Genomic DNA, 17,884 nt, shown 5'->3' on the forward strand with positions numbered 1-17,884 from the left:
ACAAAATAAAAAATAATGGCTCCAATCCACGCTCTGAAGGGGGTTCGACAGAGAAGTTCTAAACAGCACAATTACCCACAGCGACATCACTTTAACACTCACACGCGTGGCTCTACAAAAATACAAACCATATAAAAGTAAAATGTACTTATATTACCCTTTAATACTTCACGACATTCATGACTTGTTTTGGATCCGTATGATATACACTGAGATTTTCACTTCGACCTGTAAAGATATTTTCTAAGGCTACATCAAAGTATGAACCATGAATGGTAGTTGATTGAGCTGCATTGGTGAAGCGGTGTTCCCATTCTTCTCACGCGCCTTATCATTCGTCAAGTTGTTTATGTGCTTGTTTTCAGTTTTTTCATAATGAAAGCGAGTATTGAGCTTTATGCCATATGTCTGTTTTTAAAGTTTACCATTTTTGTTTTTTTATTGCTGTGTGTTTTTTTATTCTCTTTTACATTACGACTGCTTTATGATCAAAACGATATACGGGCTATATGCAAATTGGTACTTTTCCATTCGGAGTAGCATTTCATTTTTACCCTGGCGTTTTTTACTGACGACGCTGACGACACGAAAACTTCTTTTCACGGTAGAGGTATACAGCTTCGCTGTAATATAGGTTGTTGCTTTCCCAATACATTGTAGGTTGACGTCTCAAACAGGCTCCATCTCTTTCCATAGCCCGCGCCACGTAAGGAACTAAACTTGGCTTTCAGTAAAGGTAATGGCGCAGTATCTGTGTCACACTTCTCGCTGGATACTCGAAGCGCGATTTAAGGGAAGGGATAAAGGAGGCAGTGAAAGAAGAAAGCACTAAAGTGGTGCCATAGTAGAGGGCTGCGGAATTACAATAACCAGCTGGGGATCTTTAACGTGCATTGATATTGTAGAGCTCATGGGCACCTTTTGCGTTTCGCCTCCATCGAAACTCGGCCGCCTCCATCGACAAAGACATGCGATTCGGTACTACGTCCCGCGGGCATCGGTAGGTGGGGAGGGAGCTTATAAAAAGGCTATTGATGAAAGAAGATGGAGCATTGTCTCACATAGAGGTCGACACCCGAACCGCACTGTTCGGCTGTCCGAGAAGAAAGAGAAAAAGAGGTGCCGTAGTGGAGGGCTCCGGAATTACATCATAGTAAAGGTACGTGACGTTTGATGTCCCCTGAAGCTGCACAAGCACTAAGAGAGATGGCGCAGGTGAGAGCACCCTACTACTCAGACCTACTAATGATTTTTAACCTGCACTCACATCAAACACCGCAGGGGCGCTTTTGCATTCAACCTGGATGAGATGTGGCCTCCAACCACCTGGGGATCTTTAACGTGCTCTGACATCGTACACCACGTGGGGCCTTTTGCGTTTCGCCTCCACTGAGACGCGGACTCCGCTGCCATGACCAGCACGATCGCGAACTCTTCGGCAGTGGTGGGGGAGTGTGTATGCACTGTGGGAGTGTGTATGCACTGTGGGAGCGTTGATTAGGGTGGGGGTTGGCGTGGCTATGCAGGCCACGTATGTGTTGGAGTCACATTTCGCTACGTCCACGTACATGGCGTGTTCGTCGGTGGAGTACGTGTGTCCACAGCATGGGCCTTGAGTTGGTGGCGCGTATCGTGGCGGCCGGGCAACTAGTCCTTGGTCAAGGATTTTGCGATCAGCCGACTCTAAACTCCAGTTTGAAGAGGACAAGTGGGGTGCGAATAACCTTTAAGGTTGATGTTAAGACGGTCGAGAATGTAACAACCGCGTTTGGTGCGAGAAAGGTGGTGTATCTGTGCAGTCTTGCATGCTTCGATAAGCTCTGTGAGGGTGTTGTATATCCGAGCTGGAGCAGACGCTGCGTGCTGGCGAACTGGAGCATTCCCTTTGCCGCCTTCTATGCCGAGCGGATGGCGCTGTTTACAGCCTCTTCATATTGGCGGCGCAGGTGGTATTAGAGGAATAAGTAGACAATCGTACTAAGAAGGAAGGCTCGTGTGAGGCGGCAGAGGTCGTCTCCCGCATTCTTCTGCGGCGAGTGTTGATGCGGCGGATGAGGCCTTTGATATGGTTGGCGGTGGTTCGTACGCGTTGGATGGTTTCAGAGTTCTTGGTGTTGTTCTGTACCAGCATACTTAACACACGGATGGCCTGCATGGGTGGCTGCACTTTCGACCGCACTGTAAGCTTAATGTGGGCACTTGCGCACGCGCGAACTCTGGAACGAAGCGTTCGACCGTTTAGCCCGAGGCCTAAACAATCAGGTAGCCAATTCCTCGAACCCGGATGCTCTCACCGAGGCCCCCTATCCTAAGCGGAAATCACCAACTTCTACAAGGAGACAAGACGCGTGTTCCCGCCTCCAAAACCTAACCTCGACCGAGCTCAGGCCACCATGCTTCGCAGACTGCAGACGAATTCGATTCTCAGTCATTCAAGACTATATGTCATTAGTAACGGGGAATATGACCCCGTTTGTCCTAATTGCGGCCACGCACTGTTCGCCACTCAGGCACACATCCTTCTGGGGATGCGAGGGTAACCCGCCCCCGAAAACATTACCGCCAGCTCTGTCCTTGCAGCGTTGCATCCAGCTTCTTGCAAGACCAGACAAGACACAACTCGCACTCGTCTCGTGGGCTCAAGACGCAGCCCCACCTGTGGCCACACTTAGCCCACCTGCCCTAACTCCCAATCCTCAAGTGGCTGATAAAGTTGTTCTCTCTCTCGCTCTCTCGAACCCGGGTTCTCCGGCTCAGTAGCCGAGCGCGCTAACCACTCAGCCACCACGGGGGGTTGGTCCATCGAGCGGAATAGGTTGTCCCATTCCTCGCAGGTGATCGGGAGGCCCCACGGGGAGGGTGCGTCGAGCATTCAATGAGAATGTGGGTGACAGTAGCGATGAGCGTACATGCAACGTATACAGGAAGATGTGTATTATCCCGGGCGTTAGTCGTAGATTAAATAGGGGAGGGAAGGTTGCGTGTGTGGTGGCGGTGATATTAATAATATTTGGCTTTTGGGGAACGAAATGGCGCTGTATCTGCCTCATATATCGTTGGTCACCTAAACCGCACCGTAAGAAAAGGGATAAAAGAGGGAGTGAAAGAAGAAAGGAAAAAAGAGGTGCCGTAGTGGAGGCCTCCGGAATAATTTCGACCACCTGGGAATCTTTAACGTGCACGGACATCGCACAGCAGACGGGCCCCTTAGCGTTTTGTCTCCATAAAAACGCAGATGCCGCGGTGGGGTTCGAACTCCATATCATTACCCGAGCGCTCTAGCCACTGACTCACCGCGACGGGCTGTTGGCGGTGAAAAACTTAATTTCATAGGTGGGAGCCAGCCCACTTCAGAGGTGGCAGCCAGCCCGCCTCTGAAGTTAAAAATTTCAGAGGTGGGCTGGCTACTGGTTGTGGGTGTTGGCCGTCAGCCCGTGCCTGACGGTGACCTTCTGCGCCCGCTGCATCAGCCTCAGTTGCGAAACTGGGTATTAGCTGGAGACCACGTCCTCCCACCGATACGAGTCTGTGAGGGCGCATTGGGCTGAGGAAAAAATACGCAGCAGCATTGCGGGTGTCCTTCAGGCTGCTGGTTAGGGCATCCAGGCAGTGCCTTGTCGTGGCTTCCTCTGTCCTGGTCACCAGCCGAATTTGGAGATGCGGCTAGGTGCTGGACAAAGCAGCCTCCCACTGCTGCGGACTGGTTAGGCACGAAGAGGCCGGGGGAAGTGTGCTGAGCAGGAGAATGAGATATGAGCGCAGTCGGCTCTTGGGCTGTCATATAAGCTTGAGGGAGGCGAGTACGTTCCGGGGTGGAGGAGGTCAAGACGTGCGCGAGTAAGAAAGGTATGGGCCTGAAAGTGGCGCCAGAAGCGTTGGCGGTGTTGGAAAAGGGATTTGTTCGGAACGGGAAAAGTGAGCCGAGAGAGGCGGTAGCGCAAGGTAACATCATGGTATGTGAGGCGCGCGTCGCGCGTATCCATTCCCGGCGGAGCGGGCTTGCTTGGTCACTCGATTCCCGAGTGATGGAATAAGCCGCCTCGTTGCCGGTAGTTGCAGTTGTCGGCAGATGAGCATGATGTGTTTGAATGGGGCCCTCGGGGCTCCAAAGGCGGAACATGGGGGGTGAGTAGAATGGGAGAAAAGCGCAATTATCGCTGGGAAGAGGAATGTGCGAGCCTGGAGCTGTCGCCGGCTCATCTGTTGTTTTGTCAACGATGTGTGGGTGGGAAGCAAAGTAGACGTTTTTCACAGTAGTGTAGCGTGATGTGATATGTGATCAACCGGTCTCTCGCGCTCCCTGTGTCTTCGGTAGGCCCCACTCGGTTCACCTACGCTCGATCAGCGGAATGGGCCCCTTCGTTATCGTGATTGACCGAATGGACCGGTACCCAGGCTAGTTGGATGGGACGAGGTGCTTGGGGGTTAGAGAAGAGAATTTTATAGACGGTAGCATGTACCTTCTCGCGTGCAAAATTTTGAATGGAGGTTTTGGAATCGCTTATGATAAGACTGGCAGTGGAACACAATATCGGTAACGCTTCTTCGGCTTCTATTGTGGTGTTTGCCCTGATCGAGCCTGATGTCGTGTGTGGTAGGTTTTTGGAGAGTACGCAGAGGGTTGGGAGTAGGGTCCATGCGTCACGTCTTTTTCCTGCGTCCTCGTCTGTTTGTGCGCTTCAACTTTTTTATACGCCTGCGTCAGCTCGCCAAATAAGTGCATGCCGTCCCGGGAAGAGCCTACTCCCGATCCCGTCGCCGCCCGATTGATGGGAACTAGGGCGTGCTCATGGGCGTCTTCGTTGACTGCGTTCCATGAGTGCGAAGGCACCCAGGTCAACGCCATATGGCGGGCTCCCTCAAAGCTTATGGAATGTTTCGCAACGCGGCACTGTACCGAGATCCTACGCTCCGCTACATAGTCTGGACTCCCGGCCACCAAGGCCTACCAGGAAATGAGGCTGCAGACGCTGGCGCCCGCGCACCCTCTTCCCGGGCCCATTCGGCGACCTAACCGATTCGCATCTGTACAACCAACCCATTATAAATCGCTGTGGTAGAAACATGGCAGTGGAGCATTTTGCTACAGCAGGAGTTCATTGGCTTTATTGGCGTTGGAGTTGACAACGTTCTAGAGTCCGTTAATTTCGTGGAAAAAAAGGCGCATAACTGGCTACCTGGGTCAGTGGATGCCTCTGTCGTGCTTTCAGGTACGTGGTTGTCATTTCCAACTTTAAAAATTGGTGCTTCCGCAAAATAATCTGTGCCGAGCAATGCTAAATTGTCTGCTAATTTTACTGCGCGATTTGCTTTCCTGAACAACCATATATTTCAGCGTTCGGCCGCTGACTACTACCACGCAGTATCCCTTCCCGGCTCAGGAGCCTGCGTATCGATTGGAGCTCAGGGGGGCTCTGGAACGTCTTCGGCGGAGAGCACATTAACTCACTTAATCACTGCAAAGTGTTGCCATCAAAACCAGAGCAAAATAATACTCTTCTACACGCAGCACACGACTCACAATCACGCGTCATAGTTGGCGAGCACTTCCCGGGGACTTTTTATGCTCGCACCTTCCTCTGTCCCCCGCATTTGCGTAGGGAGTGTAATAGGAAGCCATTGGTTAGATTGTTTCAGATGTCAGGCAGCTGCTTTGGCCGTGGCCTATAAGCCGCTTATCTCCGGCGGGACGAGAAGCTCCGCTCCTAGACGGGTTCGGCGATGGAGCGCCTACCTTCCAGCGCGCAAAAAGTGACCAGAGGAGAGGAAAAGGCACGAAGACGCTGAAATTCAAATTTTAAATACAGATAGCTCAGCCTCTACAAAGCGCATTTAAAAAATTCTTGCTGGATACTATTCGTGAAGCGACGTGCTTCAGTATCCCAGGCATGTCGCAACTTTATTAAAGCCCGCTTCACAGCCCCTTTAAGTACAAATGATGCCAGTGCAGTGTGCGATGTGAGTGCACGATCTTCTGGGAAGAAGAATGCGCAGACGTTGTTCGATCTCCTGTCGCCTCAGCTCTGTTTATTTACCTAATTTTTCCTAATTTACCTAGTTTGATTTGAATATTCGAGGATGGCAGCATCTTCAAGGCTGTACTGTCACTATGGGAAGAGTACGGCTGTTACGGCGCCGGCAAGCCTAAAGGGACCACGCCAATCAAAGGAGGCTGGCTCGGAAGAGGCGGCCATGGCTTCCTAGGCTGTGGAGCGACCAGAAGATAGACACGACCACCCGTCCAGCGAGACCTCATCGCTTAGTGGGGCTGAGTCAACGATCGTGGACGGTGACGAGTCAGTGGCCGATATGGCTGACGTGGACAACGAGGGTTTCAAGTTGGTGAGTCATGGGAAGCAACGAACGGTAGGGATCCCGGTAATGGTTGAGCCCACTGAAAATGGGGTTGATTTAAGAGAGAAGAATCCCATCTTACTCTTCGCGGCCATTCAATAACTGCTACGATCAGCTCCGATTCAAAGTCGGTTCACCATGCACGAGGCTCTTCAGCTGGATGTCTCGACGGAAGAGCAGGTTAACAAGCTCCTGCATAGCTCTCAGATGTTTGGGATCACAGTTAACGTGCGGTTGCCCCATTCCTACATGAAGAACACCTGTGTTATTAAGGGTGTACCAAAGTGGTATTCAGAACGTGACCTACTTGATTATCTGAAACCACAAGGTGTACTGCACGTGAAACGACTTGTGCGTCGTGTGGAGTCTCCAGGAAAAGAATGGGCTGCGAAACCTACCAACTCTATCGCGTTGACATTCGCTCCAAACTCAGAGCGCCCTGAAAAAATTGATCTGGGATTCACAAAACACGCAGTTGCAGATTTCACTGAAGCTCCTCCATGGTGTTTTAGATGCCAACGGTTTGGGCACGTGGCCAAAGTTTGCACAAAGGATCGACGCTGTAAGCGGTGTGGAGGTGACGGCGACTTTAAAAACTGCAAGGCAGATTTGGCTTGCGCCAATTGTGGTGGTGATCATCCAGCGAGTTTCAAAGGCTGCCCCTTCCGTGTGAGCGCTCTGCACCGTCGAATATCCTTTATTGCTGGTCCAAAAACCCCACCGACTGAGACGCCTGTCCCAGGACTACACGAGTTCCCAGTGTTGGAGTCTGATGTTGTTGCGTTGCCCAACAATGTCCCTAAGAGACCTGAGCCCAGAAAGACGCCAAAGCCGAGTGCGAGCGAGTCGGCTGTTTGATCTCTAGCAAAACGTGTAAATGTTCCTGAGCGGCCGGATCACAGCCAGACTCCACGGCAAGGGGGACCCTTAAATGCACAAGTAACAAAAGAACAAGCTACTTCGGCCAAGAGTGTGTCCCCGTCGGCATCTTTTGTCGATGTAGTAAGTGAGTGCGTTGCGCAAAATACGGAGCTCAAAAATCAAGGTATGTCTGACCTTCTTCACGTCTTGTTTGGGGCCCTCCGTTCACATGTTCCAGTGATGGCGCCTGGTAACCTGAAGAACTTCCTACAGCTGGTGCTTTCTTTTGAGTCCCTAATTACAACCTTCGCAGCAAACTTCCTTGTGATCTAAAATGGATGGTGTTAAACCTCGTGGATCTCATGTGCACCGAAAAGTGTCGTATATATTGCAGCGGAACTGCGCTGCGATTTCAAGTCGGTTAGCTGAACTAAAACAATTCTTGAAATAGACTTGTGTTCCAGTATTGGCCCTGTCAGAAGCTGGCCTGCCAAGTGGGAGATGTATGACTGGATATGTCGCCTATAAAAACTGCAGCATAAAGCCATTTCCTGCAGGGAGTGCTGCGCGTTACATAAGAAGAGAAATTCCACATGTTTCTCTAAGCGTTGCAGATCTTTTCACGGATGACATTGAGGTAGCGGCTGTGAGAATACAGCTCGGCTCTCGAACCCTTTCTATTGCATCCGCGTACGTGTTTCCGCGGAAGAAGGCAGCATTGGATTTGTTTCTACAGCATCTCTGCGACCGCTGCCCATCAACTAGAATCATCGGTGGTGATTTCAACGCCCATAATGCCATCTGGGGTGACAGGAACACGGATTCTCGTGGACGCAAACTCGTAGTGGTTATTGACAGTTTGAACCCGTGTGTTGCCAATGACGGAAGTCCCACTTTCTTCCGGCCTCCAGCCTCAGCGACAGTTATTGACCTGACACCTCATTCATCTGACGTCCGCGTGAGTTGGTCAACAGCGCTTGACCGCATGCGAAGTGATCACTATCAGACTTTTGTGTTTGCTGCCGACTTTCGTATGCATGGTCCTTAAATTAGCACTGTGGGCAACTGGGACAAGCACAGAAAGCACCTATAACGTGTTTCTGGGGATGTTGTTGACAAAATGATTTCTAGTAAGCTAGCAGCAACTACGGCGGTCAAGTTACCTGATCATTTTCCGGCCCCGGATTTAAAACTGAGGAACCTTTGCGCAGCGAGAAGGGCGGAGCGCCAACTCGTGCTGAAGACGAACGACAGGCAACTGAAGACGACCTTCAATAGGCTTAATTCTGCTATTAGACGGCACACGAACAAGCTTTACAGGTCGCAATGGGACTCATTCTGCGCTTGTTTGACTGTGTTCTCACCGATGACGAGAATATGGCGAGTTTTTGGCAGCCTTGCTGGAGAATCTCGCCCTTCGTAGCCTTTTGAAGGTCTTGCAATACGCAAGGAAAAACATATCGCGTGCTTGGCAGAGCAATTAGCAGATGCACTGTTACGCGCTGAATCTGGAATATATATATATATATATATATATATATATATATATATATATATATATATATATATATATATATACACCACCTGCTTCATTCAGGTCTATCATGGACGTCCCGTTCACCTTTCGTGAGCTTCAGACTGCGCTCAGTGGCCGGCGGCGCCGGTGTGCACCAGGTCCCAACGGCATCTCCAATCAAATTCTGAATTATCCGCCCTTGCAACTCCGAAAGGAGCTCCTCAACTTCTCAATCGAGTTTGGGAGACTGGCGATGTTCCTCCATCATGGAAGTTGGCACATGTAGTTCCAGTACTGAAGCCTGGCAAAGACATTACAGACCTTGCCTCGTATCGCCCTGTGTCACTGACCTCCTGTGTAGATAAGTTGATGCAGAAGGTGGTAAATGAACGATTATCGTGGTGGCTTGAGGACAGCAAGGCACTGCCAACATGTATGACAGGATTTCGCCGAGGTCTTAGTGTCCAAGATAGCGTCTTAGACTTGCTCAGTCACACTGAACACAAGAGAGCTTACGGCCTTTCTACCTTAGCCTTTTTTCTTGACGTTGCGAAAGCTTACGAGAGCGTGCTTCAGAGCTCAATTCTAAACAGTTTGCAAGACATGGGCATACAGTGCCATACGTTAAGATTCATTTACAAGTTTATAACTGATCGCGTGGTTCGTGTACGTTTCGGGAGTACGTTAAGCACCGAAAGGTTTCTATCACGAGGTGTGCCTCAAGGAAATGTTCTTTCTCCCCTGCTCTTTAACGTCGTAATGGCTGGCCTTCCCGATTCGATGAAAGAGTTGCAGGCAAGTGCGTATGTCACTTTATGCTGACGACATCAGTATTTCGATTACTGGCTACCAACACAAGGGATTAGCCCTGATAGCTCGACAGGCCCTACTTTCGGCACAAGCTTACCTTCAATGTGTGGGGTTGTCGCTGTCAGTGAAAAAATCTGGCTTTGTTCTATTTCCAGGCGTAGGAAGACGTCAAACGCGGTTGAAGATGGACCTCGGTCACTCTTGCATCCGTCAATTCAACCACACGCGTTTCTTTGGCGTCATTATTGACTCCCGAATACAGTGGCGAAAAGCTGTAGACGCGATTGTTTCATCTATATCTTCTCGTCTCAATGTGATCCGTAGAATTGCACGTGAGCAATGGGGAAACCATCCTTCTTCAATTGTCAAACTTCATGAAGCGCTGGTGGTCAGTCGCATAATGTATCAGTTACCTTTAATTTGTCCCTCGGCAACACAACTTGAACGTCTCGAAGTTGTCCACAGAAAGGGCCTAAGAAGAGCCATTGGAGTTCCCCAGGAGGCTGCGAATAAGGCAGTACTTCATGGGTCCCTATCGAAACCTCTTAGCCTTATCGCTTCTCAGAGGCTAGTAATGCATCTTGACCGCATAGGAAAGACCGTAGCTATGCGATCCCTTCTCCAGCGGCTCTGCAAGAGGTATGAGTCGAAGGCTTACTTGGCACTCAATACTCTTAGTCCTATAGGCATTAACGTCCGAAGGCAAAGGAAACGGTTGAAACCCCCCTGGTCTTTTCCGAACCTCGACTGTAAGGTCACAATTCCCCATGTGAGCGCAAAGCGCAGCTCTCCTTTGGCAGCAACGGGTTCGTTTGTACTTGAGCACTAGAAAACAGAGTATGCCTGCCATCTTCACATTTTCACGGATGGTTCTTTGGACAAGGTCAAACAAGCTAGCGCAGCGGCTTTTTACATTCCTTCTTTGGACTGTAAGTGGTCCGTACGCTGTACTGCTGTCGTATCCTCCACAACGGCTGAAAGTGTTGCTATTGAGGTGGCTTTACGGAAGTTAGGGTCTTGTTCGGCTCAACCTTTTGTCATCCTAATTGATTCAAAATCTACCCTTCAGAGGTTAGAGCGCGGATTTCCAAGTGACGCCCTGTCTATAAGCTCTCGGCACTTGGTGCAAAATCTGCACAGCAGAGGCTTTACTATACTATTCCAATGGGTGCCCTCTGACATAGGAGTCAAAACCGTAATCAGGTGGCAGAAAACATCGCCCATAAAGCTCTCTCAAGGATTCCATCAAAAAAAGTACCTGAAGATGAAAAACGTCTGCATGAAAACGGTGCTCGATCACTTCAGTACCCTGTGGAGTGCATCCCACAAACCATGTGTGACCAAGGGACTGAAAAGATCTCAGGCGACCCTTCTACATCGAATTCGCACGGCCTCTGCTCGTACTCCTGCATGGATGCATAAGACCGGCATAGCATCGTCTCCGCTGTGCTCTTTATGTGGTGTGTGTGGGGATATCGAACATTATATTATGTAATGCCCAGAGTACAACGCGGAAAGGCATGTGATGTTCGCTTCCTTCAAGAAGACAGGAACCCATCACAGCACAGTTCAGGACATTGTCTACCCGAGTAAAAACCAGACATGCAGAAGGGAGGCTGCACGCCTTCTTTTAACATTTCTGCAGGACACGGATCTTGTTTCTAAATGGTGACAGCAGGAAGGGACCATGGCCTACTGTGATGGAATGTTTGCGTACATGGTGTCTTCCGGAGTGGACTACGTTATACTGTGAGTGCATGTGTGTATGGTTTGTGGCATTACAAGGGCCTATACTCTACTGTGTCTGAATATGTGCATAGATGGTGACTTCTGGAGTGGACTGAGATGTGGTGAGTGTGGATTGATTGTGTGCATAGATGGTGACTACGGGAGAGAATGTGTGCTATTATAAGAGACTGTGCGCATAGCGGTGTAGATGCGAGAGGCTTCAGGACATTGTTAATATAGAAGGGACGCTACGGTCGAGCAATTGCCGGCAGGTAAAGCAAGGCTAACACCACCTGTAGCATTCAAGACCTCAACTCAACTCAACTCTGCACGATGTTCCTTCTTGGGCTCTTTCCTTCACCCCTTAACAAAGCGGCTACAACCCGCCACTGTTACCCATGGGCTGGGCGCTCGGCTGCAGTGGCGGCTACGTTTCGATGAACGAGAAACGCAAAAGGCGCCCGTGTGCTTTGCGAAGACAGTGCACGTTAAAGATTCTCCGGTGGTCGAAATCAATTTGTACCCTACCACTACGGCCCCTTTTGCTCTCTGTCATCTCTTCAGTGACAGCCTGGTTGAGATGTCCATCGAGAAGTGAGACAATAACTGCGCCATTTCCTTTCCTATAAAGCTACAAATTTTTCATGTGACAACCACTTCGAACTGGGAGTTTAACACAATAGCTACGGCAGGCAACACTGTCTAAAGATGCGGCGTATGTCCTTCTGATGCACTTGGCCTGGGCACTGTATTGTTGCAGCTAATCATAAGCCTGCACGCTGCAGGTGTACCTCCCGACCCAGTCATGTACAGCTGCGGACAGAAGTAAATAGGGTGCCTAGGTGCCAGCACCGCCCATCGGGGTGGAGACAACTTGAACGGCGCCTCCACATTGAATGTCAGGGGATGAACTGCGCTGACGTTTGTTACGGTGCCGTTCATACTCTGGGTGCGCTTCAGAGTTCTTTGACTAGAACAGCCTTTTTGATTCCTATCGCACTCAGCATCTTATTACTCAAAATAGCCATTTTCACATCCGAGGGTCGAAGAGGTATTTGTACTTCTCAATTTTAGGGCCCCGTAATCAAGGCTTAACAATAATTCTGTCGTCTGTTGGTTTGAAATATGCGCTAATATTTTAAATATATATTGCCGAGCAGGTGGCTTCGCTCCGGGCGAGTGTAAGTAAGTTTCTTTTTTTTCATGAAAATTGAGAAAATGGGTTTTTAGGGAAAGGAACTGGCACAGTATCTGTCTCACGTATTGTCGAACACCTGAACCGCACCGTAAGAGAATGTATAAAAGAGGGTGTGAAAGAAGAAAGGAAGAAGGTGCCTTAGTGGAGTGACCAGGAATAATTTCGACCACCTGGGGTCTTTAACATGCACTGACATCGCCCAGGACACGGGCGCATTAGCGTTTCGCCTCCATCGAAACGCAGCAGCCGCGGTGGGTTCGAACACGGGAACTCCAGATCAGTAGCCGAGCGCCCTAACAAGTGAGCTATAGCGTGCTTTTTTGGTTTTTTATGTCCTTTTTACTATTATTTTTAATAAAACCACTACCACCACCATGTCCTGCGGTTTAATAAGGGCCGCGCGTGATGAGCGGCTCGCGCGCTGTGGTTATTCTCGGTGTCGTCGTGCAGGCTGGTTCCGTTTGTTGTGCTCGCAAAGGCTTACGTCTGTCTGCATTTTAGTTTTTCAAAGTGTAACTGTGAGTTTCTCGCCTCTTTATTACTCATGAGGGGTGCATTATATCTGTTTACAGACAGAGCACTGGTGTATGAAAAAGAAGCCACCGTATACCAGCGTTGCCACTTTGCCTGCACTTCCTTTTTCGAGGCCCACAAAAACTGATTGCCCATCGTTGGCAATAGGATAAAGGATTACGACAAGTTTTTTCTCTCATTTCACTGTTCTGACAGGCGCACAAACGTCGAGCTTTTGCTCTTGCGTGCGCTTGGTTCAGATAGAGGAGGAAAAAATGAATCTAGAAGCCAATTTTGGTAACGGTAGAGTAATTTGTTAAATAATTATTGGCAGAGATGCCCAAGTTGCGTCCAAATAGCGCGAACGTCGATATAGTCACAGGAACGGTGCGGTGCCACATCCACAGAAAGTCCTCATGGCATATTGAAAATTTTCACAAAATAGTCGGTAAAACGTCAGATTTGTGTTAAATTAGATGTAAAAATGTGTAATTAAGCGTAATTAACACTTAATACCCTCTAAAGATGTATAATTTGGGTATCGATATAGCCACGGGGACGGTGTGACGTGCGGCAAGCGGTGGAACGTTCTGGAAATCTGGCATTGATTGACATGTGCTGCAGTGTGTGTTATCGAGAGTTGGAGAAAAAAAAGCAAAAACCATCTATGGCCACGCCTCGTGCTCTGCAAAAAACGTCAGCAGTCGTCCTTGGGCAGGCGGTGTGTCATGATGCCCCCTTGCCGCGCTGTGGTGCAGTGGAATAATCTGTAAGCGGCTTTCAGCTCTCAACACTTTAGTTGCCAAAATGTCTCGTAAATTTTTTACTCTCTTTTTGCTTGGACGCCCGAACGGTGCGCTTCGAGTGTCGACCGAGATGTGAGACAAATACAGCACAATACGCTTTCCTCGAAATCTATTTTTTTTCTCACAAGCTCCCTCCCACCTCGTGATTTCTCAGGGGTGGGAAAACGCTGCCCGCAAGACGCAGGACCGAATCGTGGGTGTGTATCAATGTAGGCGAAACGAGAACCGTGTGTGTTCTCTATTCGAGCACTTTAAATAAGATAAGTTGGTCGAAATTCAAACGCAGCTCTCCACTAGGGCGCCTCAAGTTGCACTCTACCTTCCCTCATCCTGAATTTATTTCTTCTGAAACGGTTTGGTTCAGGTGTCCGTATAAAATGTGGGCACCTGAAGCTCTCCCATCTTGCTGTGTCCTTAATGCTCCGCAAAATTACTTGCCTAATGCTTAATGAGCGTAAAGTGCATGCTTAAATACTCATTTCTGCCCCCACTATTTCCATAAATTATCGGGCAACTGTAATACGTACATGAGATAAATACCTCTATGGTCCCTTCTTCGCCCGACCAGCAATAGAAGGACATGGGCACTCATAACAGTGAAATGGGGTCCAGTTACGGGCGTTGTCTTCGATAATGTGCTGGCAGAGAGCAAGACCGAACACCACCATATCAGCACTTGTGTTCACAGTGACTGGCAACTGAGGAGCGCCTAACCAGTCGTATTCAGGCTGATCTATGAGTATACAATATTTAATTCATCATTCCAAAGAAGAAAACTCGCAAGCAAATGTCGGTACCTATAGCCCTTAAATTCTTGTTTGAAAGTTTTCGGTGCTGGACACACCCTCACACGATTTGAAAGCACGCATCTCAGCGTATGTGGTATGTGTAGCTGTGCTTTAACTTACACTACAAAACCATCGCCCGATATCTCTTACCTCATGCCTTCGGAAGCTCTTCTACAAGCGTGAGAGAAAAAACAACAATGTGTGTCGTCTCTGTTTTTGTTGATAAGAGTACCGGCTGTATTTAACCAAGCGGTCTTTCAATAAAACGTGAGTTGATAATTAGCTCTCTGTCTCTTCGCACGTTCTTTTCTTGTGTTTCTTTCACTAAAAAAGCAAGCGGAATATTTCAACACTTGTGTTTGCAAGCAGTTACCACATCCTGTATGGTATGGTGGAAAACCTGTTTTAAGGTGAACGTGCAGATTTCATGTCTATTGTCGTAGCTCGGAAACGGGCATGCTGCAAAGAAGCACAGATTTTTTCAGTAACTGTGCATTTTGCCATAAGGAATACTATGGAAGGCTGAATTTTGACACATGATTTTTTTGGAGCAATGAACACCTTTGTGCCCTTAATTCAATTTCAACACATAATTTATTTCAACACATTATATTTGCACACCTTAAACTTATAGCCTTTTATGTTTGGTGAAATGTGGCAAATGCTGCAAATGGTATTGCAAATCAGAACCATTGTCTCCATTTCATTGAACCTCTTACTATGTAAAGAACACTTTGAACTAAAAGGACACTGTGGACATTGAGGAGGAACATTTTAGCCATCTCAGAAGTGCTGATGGCAAGTTGTGGTGATAAACTTAGCGGCGAATTTTAGACTCACAAATTATGATGTTGGAACTAAATAATATCGATCAGATGAAATTCAGGATACAAAATATGTTAAGGAAGCAGCGGTTTGTAAGGGTTGCCGCGGAATTTGGTTTAGAATGGTAAAATGTTAAACTTATCTGAGGCAGATAACGCTGCTAAAGTAGGAAGTAAACTTAATAATATAGGCGTGAGTATCTGCTCTTGTGTCTGGGAGGGCCTCTGTAGAATTAGAACCCGACTTAACTTGGTGGTAAGCTTCAGCTGCTCAGTTGGGTGAGCATTTAGCCCTGCATCCTCATATTGACAGCGGGAAGAGGGAATGTATAGGGGTCACTGTATGCGGTTGAAGAAAAGCGATGAGGCAGTGATATACAGTCTTAGAAAAATGCCCCGGAGGAAACATGGCCTTGAGAATGTAGTAAAATGCATTGCACAGGTGTCCTCATGACTTGAATGGCACTTTTGGGACCTCAACTTTGACTAAAGCAAAGAACTGAAATTAGATTGATTGCATCCAATTTCAAGAATTGATACAAAAAAGACTAGTTTGGAAAACTAACACGAGTCGATGTGCAGAAACAAGTAGAGAGTTCAATAAGTGGCGGCGGGACAGTCACAAATATACTGACTGACACCATGGCAAGCAATGGTGATTTTTATTACTATAGTTAATCAGAGGAAATAGTTTATGTCACATGATTAGAAACTGTCTATTAGATATAAATAATATAGAAGAAAACATGCCACCAAACACATAAGATCTGATGGTATCCAACCGGAAATCTCCAGAAGTCCAGAGTTCTTATCCGACCAAAGGCACGGGTCTTTTCCTTCTTTGTTTGTAGCTAACTGCCAACTTCTAACCATGTGACATCAATTATTTAACAAAACATAAAAACTAATGAGCGCCTTCTTTGGCGATAGACTCCGTTTCTTTGCGATTGTTCAGGATATCATCGGTAAAATTTGAAATGTACATGTTCAGGGCATATAACATGCAGCAGATCTTCACATCACAGTTGTCATTTCGTGGTGTAGCTCGCAGCTTCTACTGCGCAAGTCAGAAAAAATAAGCCAATTACATGTACATTCTAACTTGCAGTCTATTCCTGAAACATAAAATAGCGACCACTATCACACAGGTGAATACTTACTATAGATAACTCTTTTATAACAGTGCGACAGATTATTAAAAAGTAAACAAGAGAGGGTAAGTCATGTAGCCTGATGAGATTGGAAAGTTTGAAATTGTAGGATAGCCGCCGTTGGCAGATACAGCAGGAGAGAATTGTGTTTTTGGATGATCATGAAACCCTCACTGCACAAGTTCCAGAACTTTTATTGCACAGACAAACGTGGTGCATCTTAAACCGCATTGAAACAAAGAAAAAATTAGGCAGAAAAGTGCATTGTATACATTAGATTGATGCACAAATATCATCATAAATATCACGACAGAAACCGCACTAAAACCACACTCCAGTTCGTCCAGTCTTCGGATTGTTTCATAGCAGTGATAGTGATTGAATAAGAAGAGTCCAACTCACCTCCTTGTGTCAATCAAATCACTGATGGTTCCATACATCATTGCTATAATCTGTAATTTTGCTTCTTCAGGGAGCTAGGGAGAAGATTCTGCCGCAGAAATTTTAAAAGGATCAGCAATGGAGAGACATTCCAATATTTCAAATCACCGCCATCTCCAGACATTAGTTCCAGCGATGCGCCCACGTAAAACTCACAGGTGGCTACAGATAACAGCCCCCAGTTGGCTAGAGCCTGCAGTTCTCAGGTGGCTACAACCTGCAGCCCTCAGTTTGCTACAGCCTGCAGTCCCCAGTCGGTGCAGGCAACTGCGCTAACAACTTAGAACAGCGGAACTGCTGAGCTTGAAACGCGAGGAAAGTGAACGGCTACATTCAACAAAGGAAGGCAATAGGTGTGGCTAGCTGGTATATCATCATGTTAAATTTTATTAGCAGTACCCAAATACAGTGCAAATCAGGTAACCATTCCTTAAAGCGTGGTTCGAGAGTCAACAGCACGACAGATGCACATGCCTTTCCTTTGCTCAACTTCATTCTGTTTTTTTGTGTCTCAAAAATATACAGTCCATACACTGCAATTCAGATGTCTATCGCCAAAAACGCTTCAGCATGGGCTCTGGCAAGCGTCTTTGGATGGTGTACTGGGTAGAGCGGTCATCTTATAACCCGAGCCTCTTTGGTTCGGTTGAACCGCAGGAGTTTTTTATCAAACTGGGCACGCTCCTTTATTCAAGATACAGACTGAAGAGGTGCTCTACCCCATGAAAGATAAAATTGGCATCATTAAATTATGTTCGTAAGGACAGTACTAAAAATTCTGAATTATGACACCTTTTCAACACACTTAGACAATCACTTAGACAAGGATCTATCTGAAAGTTTTAAGAACAGAGTATTCTTTCAATCCCATACAATGCAAAGGAAATAAGGCAG

The sequence above is a fragment of the Amblyomma americanum genome, chromosome 1, assembly GCF_052857255.1.
Source record: "Amblyomma americanum isolate KBUSLIRL-KWMA chromosome 1, ASM5285725v1, whole genome shotgun sequence".
Classification (NCBI taxonomy): Eukaryota; Metazoa; Arthropoda; class Arachnida; order Ixodida; family Ixodidae; genus Amblyomma; species Amblyomma americanum.